The following is a 16,961-nucleotide window of genomic DNA, read 5'->3' on the forward strand; positions in this document are numbered from 1 at the left end:
CCTAGTCATTTTAAGGCATCTTCATTAAATGTCTTTGCAGATCAGGCTATTCACTCTTAAATGTAAGAGATGCAGTACATCAAAAGTACATTTCATGCAGTGTAGGGACATCAGGATTTTTGGATCATCTGAATGTTACTATAAAGCAGACTGAAAGCTTTCAGTTGTCAAACTTTGCGTGGCTTGCCATTTTAACAAAGCTACATGTTATCTACTTGGGAAAACAGGAGTTCTCAACACTAATTTGTGCTTGATGGCAAACACAATGTATTTGTTTTAGAGCTTTTTTCTGGTTTTTTTTTTTTTTTGTGGCGCAGGGAAGGATGGGACAGACAGACAGATGAAACCAAACCGCAAAAAACAGTCCAAAACTCGACCAGGCATTCGCAGTGAAACATTCTGGCTGAAGGAGTCAAATGTCATACGTGATAAAATATTACTCAACTTGGAAGCAAAGCAGACACCCATCAAATGGGAAGCATCCTAAAATAAGCTGTGATCAAATAAAAATTGCCAAAGCATAATGAAAAACATATGTTAAAAAAGAGTAAACTTATTACATATATAATTTTTACAACGCTAAGCATCCCACATGTATCTATACTCTAACAAGATGTAATGTAAAAACCATTTACTTTTCTCTCACTATAAAGAACTGGTTAGTTTTGCACCTCCTGTCTGCAGTTTCATGAAGAGAAAAAGTTATCCTAACTTGCATTTTATGACAAATTTAGTGTAGTTCATCAAACAACAGGCATATTATCACTTCTTGTGTCTGTCCCAAGCATCTTGGAGGATTCATTTCAGCACTCACAATTTAGAATGTTGAAGCATCAGCTTCTATGAAGGAAACAGAGGCACTCTAGCCAGGCTTCATCTGTAGATCTCAAACAGAATTTATGCATTGCCATCAATCAGGGAGTTTACTCCAGAAACCTCAATCATTACCAGGGTGGTGAGTGAAAGAAGCTGAAACTGGCTCTTGGGGCAGAGTATTTCAGTTGGACAGTATTATTTACTTTGTTTAAAATCGGAATTAATTATGTGATCTATTAATCTTCCACTCAAAAAGCTGCCTGTATTTAGGCAGAATACAACCTGCAGTATATACTTTTAATTCCTTGAAGGCAACATGCTCACGTGCTATCTTGCTTATGAAATTAAAAAATCTGGGACTAAAGCTGTATTTTACCTAATTTTAATTGTAGCTCTAAAACTTTTTTGTGGATGCGAAAGTAAAATTTTCCTTAACCATACCAGGCTCCCTAGCTACTTGGGATATACTTTTCAGAGAAAAATGAACAATGTGGTGACTCAACAGTAATTAACAGTTTTTCATTCTGTGATGAAAACATTAGATTTTTCATTTTGAATATACTGTAATGGAAGGTTGTCAGTTTAGTATCATTCCTTAGGAAAACCCATGCAGAGAATTTTACAGAATTTCTAAATTCAGGTAAAGACAGCAGATGCCTTTCACTGGTTATTATTCCTAGAGCTCAGAATACACTCCGAAGCATAGTCAGTAAAGCCACGCTTGCTATACATTTCCCAAGACTCATTTTATTTGGAATTTGAGAATTTCAGTTCAAGCCTGTAGGACATTTACGTTGGGTGTTTTTTGGGTTTTGGTTCCCCCCTCCCGCCAGTAAAGAGACGGCTGTAACTGTGAGTTATACCCCTGTCTGAGATTCTTAGCTAAGGAAATGTTTGCAGCACTTTTGTAATAGGTAGAAAGCAGAATTTAGCCAGAAAAAAAATAAATAGCTGAAACCCAATAATTAATAGCATGAGAAACATTTTATTGTGAGAGGGCAGAAAAGCCTACAAATATCGAAAATTGAAAACAGAAAAATGGGGGATGGAATAGGAATGCTATGCGCAGTAGAAAGTTATGAAAAAGCTGAAAGCAGAAATCAAGATTGACAGAGTTAAGCACTGAGACTATAAAAATATTATTCCTAGAAACAAGCTCTGTAATGCCAAAAGAAATCCATTTAGAGAAGTGGAAAATGCAGCAATGGCAATGGGTCTCCCTAAAAACAATAACCAGTTCTCACATATCCGTGTGTAAGTAAAATATTTAAGAGTCTGTTGTTCTGTGATTCTTGGCTGTTTGGTTTCTCATTTCTTCTAAGCAGCATTTCAGGAGGACAGTGGCCACGGCTGAAAATGAAATTCCATGGAACAAGAGGGAATTTTAAATGGTTTGGGAGGGAGGCCATCAAAAATCTAATACCCATTTACAGTGTGCTGATTATCTGATCTGCTTCTAAGTAACAAGGAATAAAAATGTAACAAGGAGATTGCAGTTTCCACAAATAGTAATAACATGAAAAAAAAAAAAGGTACACACACAGACACATATATGTCAATGGTCAACATTTATCACCCACAGCGAGACAAGACTATCAGTAGTAAAAGAATTTACTTGCATTCTTTTTTTTTGAAAAAAAATTAGTTTCAGAAAACTAGAATTTAGAATTACAGTAAACTGGTGTAAATATTTAAAGAATATTTGTTATCCACACTGCATGAACAGGCTTCACACTTGAGCAACCTTCAAGCCCGTCTTGAGAAAAATCATTTCCTGTCAGTAACTAAAATGCAATGCAATCTTTTGCAGCCTTGCTGAATAAGATCTTTTCTCCTCCTTTTGGCTAATAAGTAAGAGTCTGCTATACTACTTCAATTCAGATTTTTTCCCATGCCCTTTCAAATATATGACAAATGAGCCAGTCTCCAATCAAAAGTCCATCTTTTGTTATTGCATCAAGGCTTTGCATTTACACAGCCTTGTCCTGTTTGTACTCTTCCTGCTCCTAAGTTAACTGTTATCAGCCAGAAAACATTAAAGCTTACACATCGTTAAGAACATACTGTTGGTATGTCAGAAGTGTAAATATATCAAGTCAGTGCCTAGGTTCTTGAGCAGGACTATGAACAAACAAACAGAGATATCTCACCAGGATGCCAGACTACTTCATGTATGCAAACAATTTAGAAGAACACCCTTTCGACAAGAGCAGGCTCTGTATAAATCTCAAGGCATCAGCAAAAAAGTGAACAGAAACACTTAGAAAGGACAGGGATGGCCTGCTTAGCCATGGAGATGTACATGCAACATCTCTGTGCTCTCCAAGGTCCCAACTCTGAGGTATTTGTAGTTTAAAAAACATGTGCCCTTTGCTTTTACTCATACAAATTATTTTGCTGGAAAACCTGTAACGAAAATGTGCTGACGTAACATGGTATCATTAACTGTGAAGCTTGCATGGAAAAAATGCAAGCCTAACCTTAAACATAACACTATAAAAATAAGTTCTCATTTCAAAATTTAGTGTATCTTCAAGCAGTCTGGTTTTCAAAAAGTGCAGAGCACCTGCATTTCAAACAGCCAAAGTTGGCACCCAAGTACCCAGAATTAAAAATCACAAGTTTTATTTTAAAACACTGGTTTTAGGAGTTCTGGCTCAACTGAGCTCAAGTATTTCAGTCAAGCAGCACCCAAGCCCTACAGGAAACAATTCTATGGCACTAGCTAGTTAATCCATTTACTTGGCATCAAACGACATTTCCTGAGATTTCTAAACATGCAAATAATAGAGGAATTGAAAAGGCAGTGGTGGAGAAGTAAACAAAAAGTTATCTACCATGTGATCTTGCATGGCCCCATCCTAACATTAAGCCTATTGAAATGCTTTGCTCCTTCTGTTAACTAAATTTCCTGGTTGCTCTAACACATTATTCATTTTGCTTTGTTTATGGCAAATTATCACTCCCAACAGACCTCCTGCCTCCTTCTGTCAACAGCCTCAACAGAAAGGATGGCTCAGCCTGACAGAGCTGCTTTTTAAATTACATATGTTCAGTGTTTGTTATTATAGATACAGGAGAGAAGTAGATTGCACTTGAAACAGATGTTAAAAAAAGAACACCAGTTTAAATGCAATACACCTGTGACAAAAGCACATAGAATTTTTTATTTTTACAGCAAAACCGGACATGCATATGTTGTTCACAACAAGCGAAAGCAAGTAATGGAGGAAAATATAACACAAACTTTTTTTCTTGATGAAAATGTACACAGACCAAGTCTTTGTGTGCAGTTAATCAGTTCCAGAGCCCCTTCCTTGGGTAACAGGACACCAGTTAAGAAATTTGGCCAAAATAAACTGCTTCCGCATTTTGGAAAAAGCTCAGAATTATGTGCTTGGTTTGACCCCTCCATCACAAATGCCCTGCCAGGCAACATCAGCTTTCATCACACAGCCACATAAATAGACCAGAAAACCTCTGTGCTATAAAAGCTGGGAAGCTGAATAGGTCCTTCAGTTTGATCTCATGATTCCTGCTCTCAGAATAAATAGAGGTGAAAGGTCATATACCTTTTATTTTCTGATGACATACAGTAAGACATTAATAAGCCTAGATATTTACAAGGACAAATCTAGGAAGAGAAGTGACACTTCTTCTGTCCAACATCTCTATCTGTTGCTGCTAGAAGGTTGCTATAAATGGAAAGGTCAATGCAAAATTATTCTATGTAATTTATTTCATCCATTATAGGATAGTTGTGTTATTTCATTGTTTTGTGGATATTAATTTACTCTTATTTACACACATCACTATCCCTTTCAGTGCATCTTGGGCAAAATTTCAAAGGCCACAAATGTTAGTCATTAATTTTAAAATCCTTCAGCTAATACAACAGAATCCTTTGTTCTTTCTACACGGATGCAAAGTGTGCATCTTTCAAGAGCTGCTGGGAGGACAGGTGCTGTTAATCCAGGAGCCATCATACTTTTTATGTAATACAGCAGATGTACAGAAGCTGCACTTGGCTAGAAAAAAACAATTGGATGCAGAAGCAAAGGAACAAACAATAGCACTGTCTTCAGACAGATTTCAAGTTGCATGGCTGTAATAAGGATCAAAAATTTCAATGCTGCAGTGACAGGTGACCTTGTCTGACACATTACTCTACAATTCTTTCAGTATCTTGGAATAAAAGATTTCTCTAGACAGTTCCCCACAGCCAATATAGTTTACTACATCTGGATGACATTGCTGTTTTCAGCATACATGCAGCAGTTATCTTGCTGTTGGAAAGGAAAAGCAACAATTTAAACTACTCTTGAGCCTGAATGCCCACAAGCAGCAGTTAGCGCATCAAAAATTAAATGGTCCAGGCCCTTCCTTGGTAAAAGCACATCAACCATTTGTACCAGGGTTCAGAAATGCTGGGAAAAGAATAACTTTTGTTTGTATGTAATGAAACCAAATACAATGTCCAAAGAGCAGTAGTAGTTTGTGGTCTCTTGCCTTCATCCATAAATGAGATGTCTGAGGACTGAGAAATTAAGAATGCATCCAGATGAAAAGTTCTGTAGCAGAGGGTGTTATGAAGATACAATTCAAGTAGAAAGGGCGTATCTATGTGAGAACAACAGTAGGTGTGTTTGCAGCCTGTACATAAACAAGAGAAGCTGAGAGAGGAATTATGGGAAGTAGAACTGTCATAGTGCCTGTAGTTATGTAGCCATCTGGACCAGTTCATACAACACTTAAAGCAGGGAGCAATAGAGAGAAGCAGCAGTAAATACGGTGAGTTATTTCCTAAGACTGCATGAATCCTTTTCTTACTCATGACTGTAAAAATTGCTCTGACGCGGCAGTTTAGCAGAAAGATTTCATAAAAAATGCCTTCCTGTATGGAATCATGTTGTCCTGCACTGAAAAAGATAAGCAGGGAAGACACAGAATGACAAACGACTGTACAAAGAGTAAAGGTTTACTGCAAGTGAACTACCAAATGCCACATGCTATGTCTTACTGAGACAGACGACCAAATAGATTACAGGAAGACTTCAATGTTGGCCAAGCTCCGACAGTGAAGTGGGCTTTAAACAGTTTTATGAGGTGTGCCAGGGGTGTTTAACAGCAGACATCTCTCAAACTAAACAAAATGTTTAAGACATCTGGACTGGCCCCAACATCAGATTAGGATATTGGCCAATGACAGAAGGACAGGAATTCACACTATATAATGGAAATAGTCTGACGAAGGCTACTATGCAAAAACAGAGAGATACAAAACAATAAAGGAACAGACCAGCAGAAGACTGAAGATTATTTCATAGCTAGATGACAACCATGTATAGAAGATGCATAAAAGGGCAGGTTTACAAAACTGCAGTGATCAGCTTAGAGAAGAAACTTCTTAGAAATACACGGAGATGAAGAACTTGTGCCACCAACACAATGTCCAACAACATTCAATTTTTGAAGGAAAAGTATTTTTTTGGCTTTTCTATATTGTATTTTTTGTTAAAATCTTTCTAAAACAAACTCAATAGACATTTAGCAATCTCAAATACTAGTGAAACTTACCTCCTTTATCCTAACCCTGTGTTTCACAGAAGTAATATGCAAGTATTGAAGCTCAGTACGCATTAGTAAAAATCATGCTGTTTAAGTCTCTAGCTGGGTGGTAACTACAAGCTACTTCAGCTGTTTCCCAGACATAACAGGTATAAATTTGTAAAAAACCTCTGCCATCAGAAACTCTGACCAGACTAAATGCTTGCAAGACTGATCAGTTTCTAAAGAGCCATAATTAGAAGACCTGTGTATTAGCGTAGCCTCTTGTTAGCCTTCAGGATATTTTTAAGGCAATAATATGAATTAACTTAGAATTTCTGTTTTTGAAATAAGAGGCAAGTAACCTTGAAAAGGAGTACCTGTTACCATGAGAAAAGGATGAAAGCTTCTCATTTGACCTGTTTGTTCCTAGACCAGTAACAGAAAAACTTTGGGTAAAGCTTAATGTAGATAAGATACCTAGATCTGCCTAAAGAGTATTCTGAACCATGTAACACCCACAAACTACCCCAAAGAAAGAAACATATTATTCAAGACTGGAATGTTATTTATTTCCCACAAATACAGCAACCATAAATGGGAAGAATAATAACCATTTTGCTTATGTACCCATGCTTAAACCTGCTTTCATTTCTAAATGAAATTTCTAATAGATATGAAACATTCAGTGTTAACCGTAAGTTAAGTCTATGTTAGCATTTCACAGTGCAAAACTAGTAGGTTAAAGTATCTATCAGGCCAACCTTGTAAAAATAAACTTTTAAATGAGTTAAAGTTTGCTGTCTAATTAACGTACTCAGAAGTCGAGGAGAAAAGTTCCCTTATTCCATGAAAAAAACTTTCTAACAGCCCCCATCTGAATTTACACATGAAAGTATTTAAGTACTACAATCCTAAATACCCTATTTTTATAACAAAAAACCTAAACTCCCATCATCTTTAAGATTTTCTAGGTTTGTGTCATTTCAGGGTTACATTCCCAGCAGACACGCTTGTGGTTTATACTCTGTCAGCTTACACAATTGCTGAATTTGTTTCCTTAGAACTACGCTATGGTATGCTATGCTGGTGAGAGGGGAAAAAAAAAAAAAAAAAAAAAGTAGTGTTTTGAGGTTTTTTTTAAAGCATAAGCACTGAAAAACCAGCAAGAGGTTGTCTGGCTCCTTGCCTTACTCTCAAGCCAAATGATATGTGACTAGCCTATCTCCTACAGATGCTTGTCTAGACTTTTCAAATTTTTGCAGTGACAGAAGTTTTACCTGAAACACCCCTGATGGGTACTTAGCCCTTTACCACCATTTTCAGAATACAGACAACATTCTTCACATACTATGATAGCTTTTCCCAGTTAGGATACCTGTCCCTCCTGAACAGGTTTTACCCTTCAATGCTAACAATCCAGTTCTGAAATTTATTCCAAGCTTGCAATATCAACAAAGTGTTAGCTTTCGGTAGAAACACTACTCTAGCTCTCCATGTTTGGTTTTGATCATTTTGTTGATTTCTACTAAACTCTAGCTCTCAGTATATTAAGAACAAATAAATTTGGACAGACAGAATCAAATACATCATGCAGATTTATATAGCCAAGAGTTTAAGTTCTTTGAATATGGGAAAGTAAACCAAAGGGAACTGACAGCCATCCTGAAGTATGACAGCACTAAGGGTTCACTTAAACAGACCTTGTTTCTCAGCCCGTATTTTGAAAGAAAGATTATTCTAGCTCTCAGCCTACACTGCCATTCCAATACTATATTTAAGCAGGTAGGTGTATCTCTACTGACAGCACTGGAAATACACACCTACAAAATGTATCTTAACAGCACTGGATATACACACCTACAAAACGTATCTACAACCATTTAGAGATGTGCTGCTAATACACATTTTAATCAAGGGATTTTAATACTGCAGTGTTTGTGCAATGCATTTTAAAATCCTCCTCACTTAACAATTAGAGAACTAAAGCTTATTGAGAAGTCCATTTATACCTGTACAGGCAAACATGCACATTCAGCATAACAAAGATATAGACAGATATCCTATTAGACACCTTTCCCTGTCAGCAATATTTTTCCATAATTATAAAAGGGGAACCCCCCCCCCAAACATCTAGTGCACACTCTTGCTTTCTAAGCTGTAGTCTAATCCTGAACCAATTGTTATGGTCATAATTTTAACGAAACCAAAACCACCCCCACCCCCTACTCCCCTCAACAAAAAAACCCGACACAACCCCCCAAAAAAACCAAGAGGGAAATATTTTCCCAAGACAATTTTGTAAAGAGTAGAACAACAACAACAACAAAAAAAAGTGTAATTCACCAAATCTAGAAGCAAAGCTCAAATAAGAGTGGCCTGCTTTTTGTCCTTCCACCCCTAGAAATACTAGTATGTTTGACAGTCTACCTTCTTGTACTTTGATTTTATTCCAGTGTAAAGGTGTACAAAATCCTGTATGACTAACAGGTGGATTATTCTATTCTCTGAAGTCCCCTTTAGCTATTAAGAGTACCTACAGGTTACATCAGGAAACACAAGAAATAACCTGTGCATGACGGTGATCTTAAGACACGCACTAGGAAAGTTTTACAGAGGAACTCACGTTTTATGAACCCTTTTCATTAAATACCACCTGAGACAGACAATCCTTTACTAAAAGATATATATTTGATTTTCTTCTGTCAATGAAAACTACAGACTAGCAAGAACACTAATACGAATAAATACAGGATTTTGGCATTTTTTTCCCTTAGTGCGTCGCCTACCACAGCACTTCTCTTTAGTCTGAAGAGCGCAGAATCTATAAATAGAACTGTATTTTGTTCATGTCACTACAAGTGGAAATATATAATTAAAGAACTTACAGCTTCAGGTAAAATGACATCAACCTTACAATGTTTGACACTATAGAAGAGCCTTGGTGAGCAAGTGTGCCTTAACAAATTGCTCTGCTTCTGTACTGAAGCCAGCTCCCAAACCAATGGCTGTAAGCCAAGAACAAAGGAAGGACAAAAAACCAACCCAACCCAAAAATGTCAAGGGGGGGGAATTAAAAATGTAAGGGGAGGGGGGAAGAAAAAAAGAGAAAATGAAGGGGGGACAAAAAGGAAGATGGAAAAAAAAAAAAAGAAAAAAGGAAGAGGGGGAGGAAGGAAGGAAAACCCCACTTACTAACAGCTACACATTTTCTGCATCATAAATGACACTATTTAGCAACAATAATCTCCAGGAATTGTACTATGAAACACATCTGCATCTACAAAAAGCCATCTAACGTAGCAAAGATGAGGAATATGTTTTTAGACGATGTTTCCATAAATATCAACCTGACCTACATCTTTCAAGAAAACCAGAATATTTTTTTTTAAATTCTGTTGTCTTTTAGTATTTCAAATCCATTTTTTTTGTGTCATAGTTACAGCACCATTATCATGTGCATCACATGATAGACACCAAATTGCTGTTTTTCTTCAGCTATACGGCAAGTTGAAAAAGCAGTCCGCCTTCACTAACTCCATGATAAGTCACCTTGCAGTGTCACCTTCCATAAGGGACAGTTTTGAACTTGGGCAAGGTACAACAAAGCCACACATCAAAATTCCTTTGATAAAGTTATGAAAAATTTTCCTTTTAAAATTAGTGTTATAACTTCTATTCCACAGAGCCTTAATCTGAGCAACAGGACATTTTCAAAACTGTATGATAAAAAGTCAAACTAATAAAACCACCGTATTACCTTTGTTTGTCTACTGCTCACTGGCATATGGAAGACCTCACTATTATCTCCTTCAGCCTTTTCAAAGTTGGTGTTTTGATCTCAGATAATTTTCATTATAGAAGTCATAAAACAAATGAGAATGGGTAACAAATTCAGTGTGGGCTTGGTGGCCAGCTACTATTTCTTCCTCCTACCAAATTTTAATTAACTAAATGCTGAACCACTAGAAATTCTGGCACAATAGAAGTGTATGAATCACAGATGTGGGTAGGCAAAGAATTTTCAGGAAGAAAAACAACAGAAAATAACACACTAGCTACCTAGGGTCAGATACGTGTCTAAAGTAGAGTTCTCTGATGTGTGTAATTCCGTTGCTGTCAGCAGAAAATACTCCGTTCAAGACCTCGCTGTACAATTTTATTAGTGTAGAACTTCCCCTATTTTCTAATCTTTAATCCATTACTGAGCTGGATGTAATCCTTATAAGGATCACCATTATGGGATTCAGCATTTCTGCATGTCGCTACAATGGCAACCAATGTAACTGTTTCTCCCACGTTAGCAAATCACAGAACCATTTAGGTTGGAAAAGACCTTTGAGATAATCAAGTCCAACCATCTACCCAGGACTGCCAAGTTCATCACTAAACTATGTCTCTAAGCACCACATCTATGCATCTTTTAAATACCTCCAGGGATGGTGATTCTCCCACCTTCCTGGTTCCAATGATTGACTACCATTTCAGCAAAGAAATTTTTCCTAACATTCAATCTAAACCTCCCCTGCTGCAACTTGAGGCCATTTGCTCGTCCTGTCATTTGTTGTCCGGAAGAAGAGACCTACTCCACCGCCTACAACCTACTTACATGTAGTTATAGAGCCCAGTAAGATCCCCCGAGTCTCCTCCCCAGTTCCCTCAACCGCTCCTCATAAGTCTTGTTCTCCAGACCCTTCACCAGCTTCATTGCCCTTCTCTGGACACACTCTAGCACCTCTACGTCCCTCTTGCCGTGAGGGGCCCAAAAGTGAACACAGGATTCAAGGTGCAGCCTCACCAGTGCTGACTACAAAGGTACAATCACTTCCCCTATCCTGCTGGCCACCCTGTTTTGGATACAAGCCAGGATGCCATTGGCCTCCTTGGCCACCTGGGCACACTGCTGGCTCATGTTCAGCCGGCTGTCAGCCAGCACCCCCAGGTCCTTTTCCCCCAGGCAGCTTTCCAGCCCCTCTTCCCCAAGCCTGTAGCGTTGTGTGGGGTGGTTGTGACCCAAGTGCAGGACCCGGCACTTCTCCTTGTTGAACCTCATACACTTGGCCTCGGTCCAGCCTGTGCAGATCCCTCTGCAGAGCCTTCCTGCCCTCAAGCAGATAAATGCTCTTCCCAACTTGGTGTAATCTGCAAACTTACTGAGGGTGCACTCTATTCCCTCATCCAGGTCATTGATAAAGACATTAAACAGGACTGGCCCCAACACTGAGCCCTGGGGTACACCATTTGTGACCGGCCAACAGCTGGACCTAAGTCCATTTACTTCAGGCTTGGTCATCCAGCCAGCTTTTAACCCAGCGTAGAGTACCCCTGTCCATGCCATGAGCAGCCAGTTTCTTCAGGAGAATGTTGTAGGAGACTGTGTCAAAGGCTTTTCTAGGGTCCAGGTAGACAACATCCACAGCCTTTCCCTCACCCCCTGGGCAGGTCATGTTGTCATAGAAGGGGATCAGGTTCATCAAGCAGGACCTGCCTTTCATAACCCCATGCTGGCTGTGCCTGATCCCCCAGCTGTCCTGCACATGCTGCGTGATGGCACTCAGGCTGATGTGCTCCATAACCTTCCCCGGCACTGAGGCCAGGCTGACAGGCCTGTAGCTCCCTGGATCCTCCTTCCTGCCCTTGCTGTAGATGGCTGTCACACTGGCTAACCTCCAGTCTCCTGGGACCTCCCCAGTTAGGCAGGACTGTTGACAAATGATGGAGAGTGGCTTGGTGAGCTCCTCCACCAGCTCCCTCAGTACCCTCGGGTGGGTCCCACCCAGCCCCATAGACTTGTGCACACTGAAGTGGAGCAGAGGTCACTGACTGTTTCCTCCTGGGCTGTGGGGACTTCATTCTCCTCCTCATCCCTGTCCTCCAGCTCCGGGGGCTGGGTACCCAGAGGGTACTTGCTGGTCTCACTGTTAAAGACTGAGGCAAAAAAGGCATTAAGTACCTCAGCCTTTTCCTCATTCCTTGTGGCAATGTTCTCCTCCGCATCCAATAAAAGATGAAGATTATCCTTGGCCCTCCTTTTGTTTCTGATGTGTTTGTAAAAACATTTGTTGTTATCTTTTATGGCATCAGCAAGCTTAAATTCTAGCTGGGCTTTTACCTTTCTTATTTTCTCCCTGCATACCCTAATGATATCCTTATATTCCTCCTGAGCGGCCTGCCCCTTATTCCAAAAGTAGTAAATTCTTCCTCCTGCCTCACCCCTTCCCAAGTTCCAGCCAAAGCTCGCTCTTCAGCCACACTAGTCTTATTCCCTGCTGGCTTGTCTTTCAGCTCATGGGGACGGCCTGCTCCTGGGCCTTTAATATTCCTTCTTGAAGAATGTGCAGCCTTCCTGGACAACCCCTTGGCCCTTCAGGACTGCCTCCCAAGGGACTCTGTCAACCAGGCTCCTAAACAGGCCAAAATTGGCCCTCCAGAAGTCTGAGGTAGTAGTTCTGCTGACCCCCCTTTCCTTACTTCTCTGAGAATCTAAACCTCTCATTATTTTCTGATCGCTCTGCCCAAGACAGCCTCCAACCACCACATCACCCCCCAGTCCTTCCCTGTTTGTAAACAGCAGGTCCTGTGGGGCGTCTCCCCTGGCTGGCTCCATGACCAGCTGCAGCAGGAAGCTGCCTTCTGCACACTCCAGGAACCTCCTAGACTGTTTCTAAAGAAACTGTTCCTTGGATAATCATTTATTTTTGTGGTTGATCTTTGACTACATGTCACATCTTAAAGTTACATGCCTGTGTCTCACAAAGTAGAATTCTCTGTGTTTTCCACTTCAACCATTCTACTGTAGCTCCTCATTGCACTGGATTGCTTTTCCACAGCCAGTCTTTCTGGACTTCCTATCTGAGGCCAAGGTTCTCCCCTTTGAAGCTCTTACTAGCCTGGAGTCAGCAAAAAGACACATTCCTGAGGGTGCACAGCATCAAAAGAATATATTTCATCTCCTCCAAAATAACAGAAGATGAGCTTGCGTAAACTAACCTAAAAGGCTTATTCAAAGGTACATTTTTTCTCATATCTAGGCTTAGTGTTTCCCTATTCTCAAACAGCATCTGTCCCCATCTTTTTTTGTTAGCTGCCCTATCCCTTCTCAAGGCCGTAATTAATCTCTGTATGTCAGCGATGATATTGGCATGGATCTCTGGAGGAAGGTGTTTGCCAGGCCCTATACTGCACCCATTCCAGGTGGGAGTGAATTGGTCTGCGGGTTCCTTCAACTGTTTGCAAAGAGCTGTGCATATCTGGATCTTTCCTTCATGGGTTTGTTTCTAACAAAAGGTGCTGGCGACTTTGTACTATTTGTAATGAACTCAGTAATCAAGCCAAGCTACAGTAATCATATATTTTTGAGTTATATAATGTACATTATCACACAAACTTATGGCAGAATGCTAAAAGACTGAGCTATAAGCAAAACTGCAAGTTTTAAAGTAAAGTCACTTATACATTTGGCCCTGAATGAATGAAAGAGCCTTCTGGGCTGCAAATTTGCTGACATCTAAGAGGAAGACGTACCCAAACTGTCCTAGTACAAGTCAGTACTGGTCTGAAAGCAGGTTCCTTGAGTCCTCCAGGACTCGCATCATAGTGGTGCCACTCTGACCATCCTCATTTTCCTGCCACAGTCTCCTGCTACTTGTCAGACTTAGGCAAAGGAAAAACAAAGGGAATGCATAATGCATTTGCTCTCTCTGCATCACCCAAATGAGATGAGATTTAGTAAGTCTCAAAACTACACATAAAAATCAGCAATGACTGCAGGGCTGGTTTTGTTTGTCTGTCTCAAATACTACCTCTTAAATCTTAGCTCTGATATTTATATTGTTTGAATAAAGTTTATACTTAACAGAGATTCTTAAACATGAGAAAAAAAGATATGAAGAAATGAAAGAGAATACAAAACACTTTGGGGTAGTAATTTCCTAAACAATCTAATTCTATTTAACAGTTGCTTATATGTCCCATTTTTACAGCCCCATAAGGAATGAACCAAGACATTTGTTACTACAGCAAAGGGATTTTCCACTATTCTTAATTAACCAATTATTTTATCAAATACTTCAAATATATTTCCTAATATGCTAGAACCTTGTTAAAACTATATAAAAACAATTAAAAATTTCCAATAGGCCTCCTGAAAATAACAAGTAATGCCCAACTGTACTGAGTCTATTGATAAAATACGGCCAAAGCTTTGAGACAAGCATTGGAAACAGTTTTCAGAATCAAGTAATCAGCAATGGCACTGTGCCCCTCTTTTTCCTCACATCATTAACCTTTTAAAATAGTAACTGAAACTGTTACATGCTGTGAACTGGAAAAAAAGCAAAATTTTTTTACTTTTTAAACTTTTTTTTAGCTTTAAATAGACATTTTCAAAAATTGCTACTGTAAAAACAAGAATTCTTAAAAAAAAGTGTTCCGCAAGACTGCAGTAAAATAGCTTTATCGGTCTGGAAAGCAAGCCACTTTCACTGGCAGCCTGAGATAAGCCATTCCAACACACAAGAAAGCTCAAAAGCCACAGGAGTTTCAGACTGTTGAGCAACAACTGATTTTTAGATTGAAATTATCGCAAACATTTTGAACATCATAATCTCTTATTTGGGGTGACCCAGTTTCAGGTGAAGGTTGTAAATTACTTTCAGAAAATTCTCAGGCATGACACATGATTTATGTTAACCAAAATAACAGAAGTCCTGTTTGGAAGACAGAGGTGACAAAAAGCATAAGTAGTCAATACTTCTTAACCAGAAATAAGATTCAGGTCAGAAAGAGAAGGCACAAGGCTATGATAATTATATGTGAAAAATTACTGATTACAGATGTCTCAGCTAGACCAGTAACACTTAACTTTTTAGTCACACTATAATTGTCGTCCATCCTCACTCTTTTTTCCTTAGTAGTCAGTTTATGATATACTTTGGATTAATCTCACAATATTCCGTCGTGCCACTGCTGACATCCAAAATATTGCAGACATCACCAACACAAAAAAAATAATATATATTCAGAAACACCATTTTACCAAAACATTTCCTACCAGGGTATCAGCAAAGTTGTCATAAACTATAATCAGCAAAAAGTACGTATATTATAACACACAGATTTTAGTGATTTCATTTTAATATATAAAAAGATACATATTATGAGAACTAATGTGTTCTTACATTGACCTCAGCATAAAGTATTCAACTGCCAGTAAATCAGCTGGTTCAAGATAAATTTGAATACATAATTTAGAACCACTCAAGAAAAAAAAAAAAGGGGGAGAAATTACCTTAGGCAAGAAAATAAGTTAAATATTAATGAAACTATATCTAACTAAGACATACAGATCATAGAAGGGGGAGGAGGGAAGGTGGAGAAAGATAGTCTTTTAGTTTAGCACTCACCTTTCAGACCATCTGAAGATACACAGTTAAATTTAATAAAAGCATTTTAAATGACTCAGCATATAGACTGAAAATGAAAAAAACCCACACCATACAGAATGGCCTAATTAAATTTCTTATAACTTGAAAAATAGAGTAGCAATTGCATAGTATATACTAAACTGAAAATAGCAGAAAAGAAAAATTTAGAAATCTGGACATATGTTCAAGGGCATACAGTAAGAGACAGAATTTGTGACAACGGTATTTACTGAAATTACAGAGCTTCATCTGTGACAACTCACTGAACTTCTGACAGACTGACTTATGCAACTATGAACTTAGCCTCAGCCTGCTTACTACCATATCCTAGACTACTGCTAACCTCTGTAAACTCTACAGTAGTGGAGACTGCCACACTTAAGTTTTTAAGCTTAAATGCTCTTCCAAACTTTATTCTCTCATGCAGTTCTTCTGAAAAAGAATTACTTGGTTTAAAGGAATTCTAACAGAATCACAGAATGGTTGGGGTTGTAAGGGACCTCTGGAGATGATCTCGTCCAACCCCCTGCTAAGGCAGGTTCACCTACAGCAGGTTGCACAAAGCCACGTCCAGGCAGGTCTGGAATGCCTCTGCAGAAGGAGGCTCCACAACCTCTCTGGGCAGCCTGTCCCAGTGCGCTGTCACCCCCAAAGTAAAGACCATCTTCCTCATATTCAGGGGGAACCTCCTGTGTTGCAGTTTGTGCCCATTGTCCCTTGTCCTGTTCGCTGGGCACCACTGAAAGGAGCCTAGCCCCATTCTCTTGACACTCGCCCTGAAGATATTTGTATGCATTGCTAAGATCCCCTCTCTCAGCCTTCTCCAAGCTAAACATGCCCAGCTCTCTCAGCTTGTCCTCATAAGGGAGATGCCCCAGTCCCCTCATCATCTTTGTAGCCCTCCGTTGGACCCTCTCCAGTAGTTCCCTGTCTCTTGAACTGGGGAGCCCAGAGCTGGACACAGCACTCCAGATGCGGCCTCGCCAAGGCAGAGCAGAGGGGGAGGATAAGCTCCCTCGACCTGCTGGCCACACTCCTCCAATGATGGTACCATTGTCCCTCTTGGCCACATGGGCACACTGCTGGCTCATGGTCACCTTGCTGTCCACCAGCACTCCCAGGTCCTTCTCCGCAGAGCTGCCTTCCAGCAGGTCAACCCCAGCCTGTACTGGT

General features: G+C 39.5%; 1 protein-coding gene across 3 annotated transcripts in view; it reads right to left on the reverse strand.

The window, feature by feature from the left end:
* Positions 1-16,961, reverse strand: part of TBCK (TBC1 domain containing kinase) — a 118,001-nt gene that overhangs the window by 34,330 nt on the left and 66,710 nt on the right. The gene's annotated exons all lie outside the window — the stretch shown is intronic.

Source organism: Falco rusticolus, chromosome 1 (assembly GCF_015220075.1).
Source record: "Falco rusticolus isolate bFalRus1 chromosome 1, bFalRus1.pri, whole genome shotgun sequence".
NCBI lineage: Eukaryota > Metazoa > Chordata > Aves > Falconiformes > Falconidae > Falco > Falco rusticolus.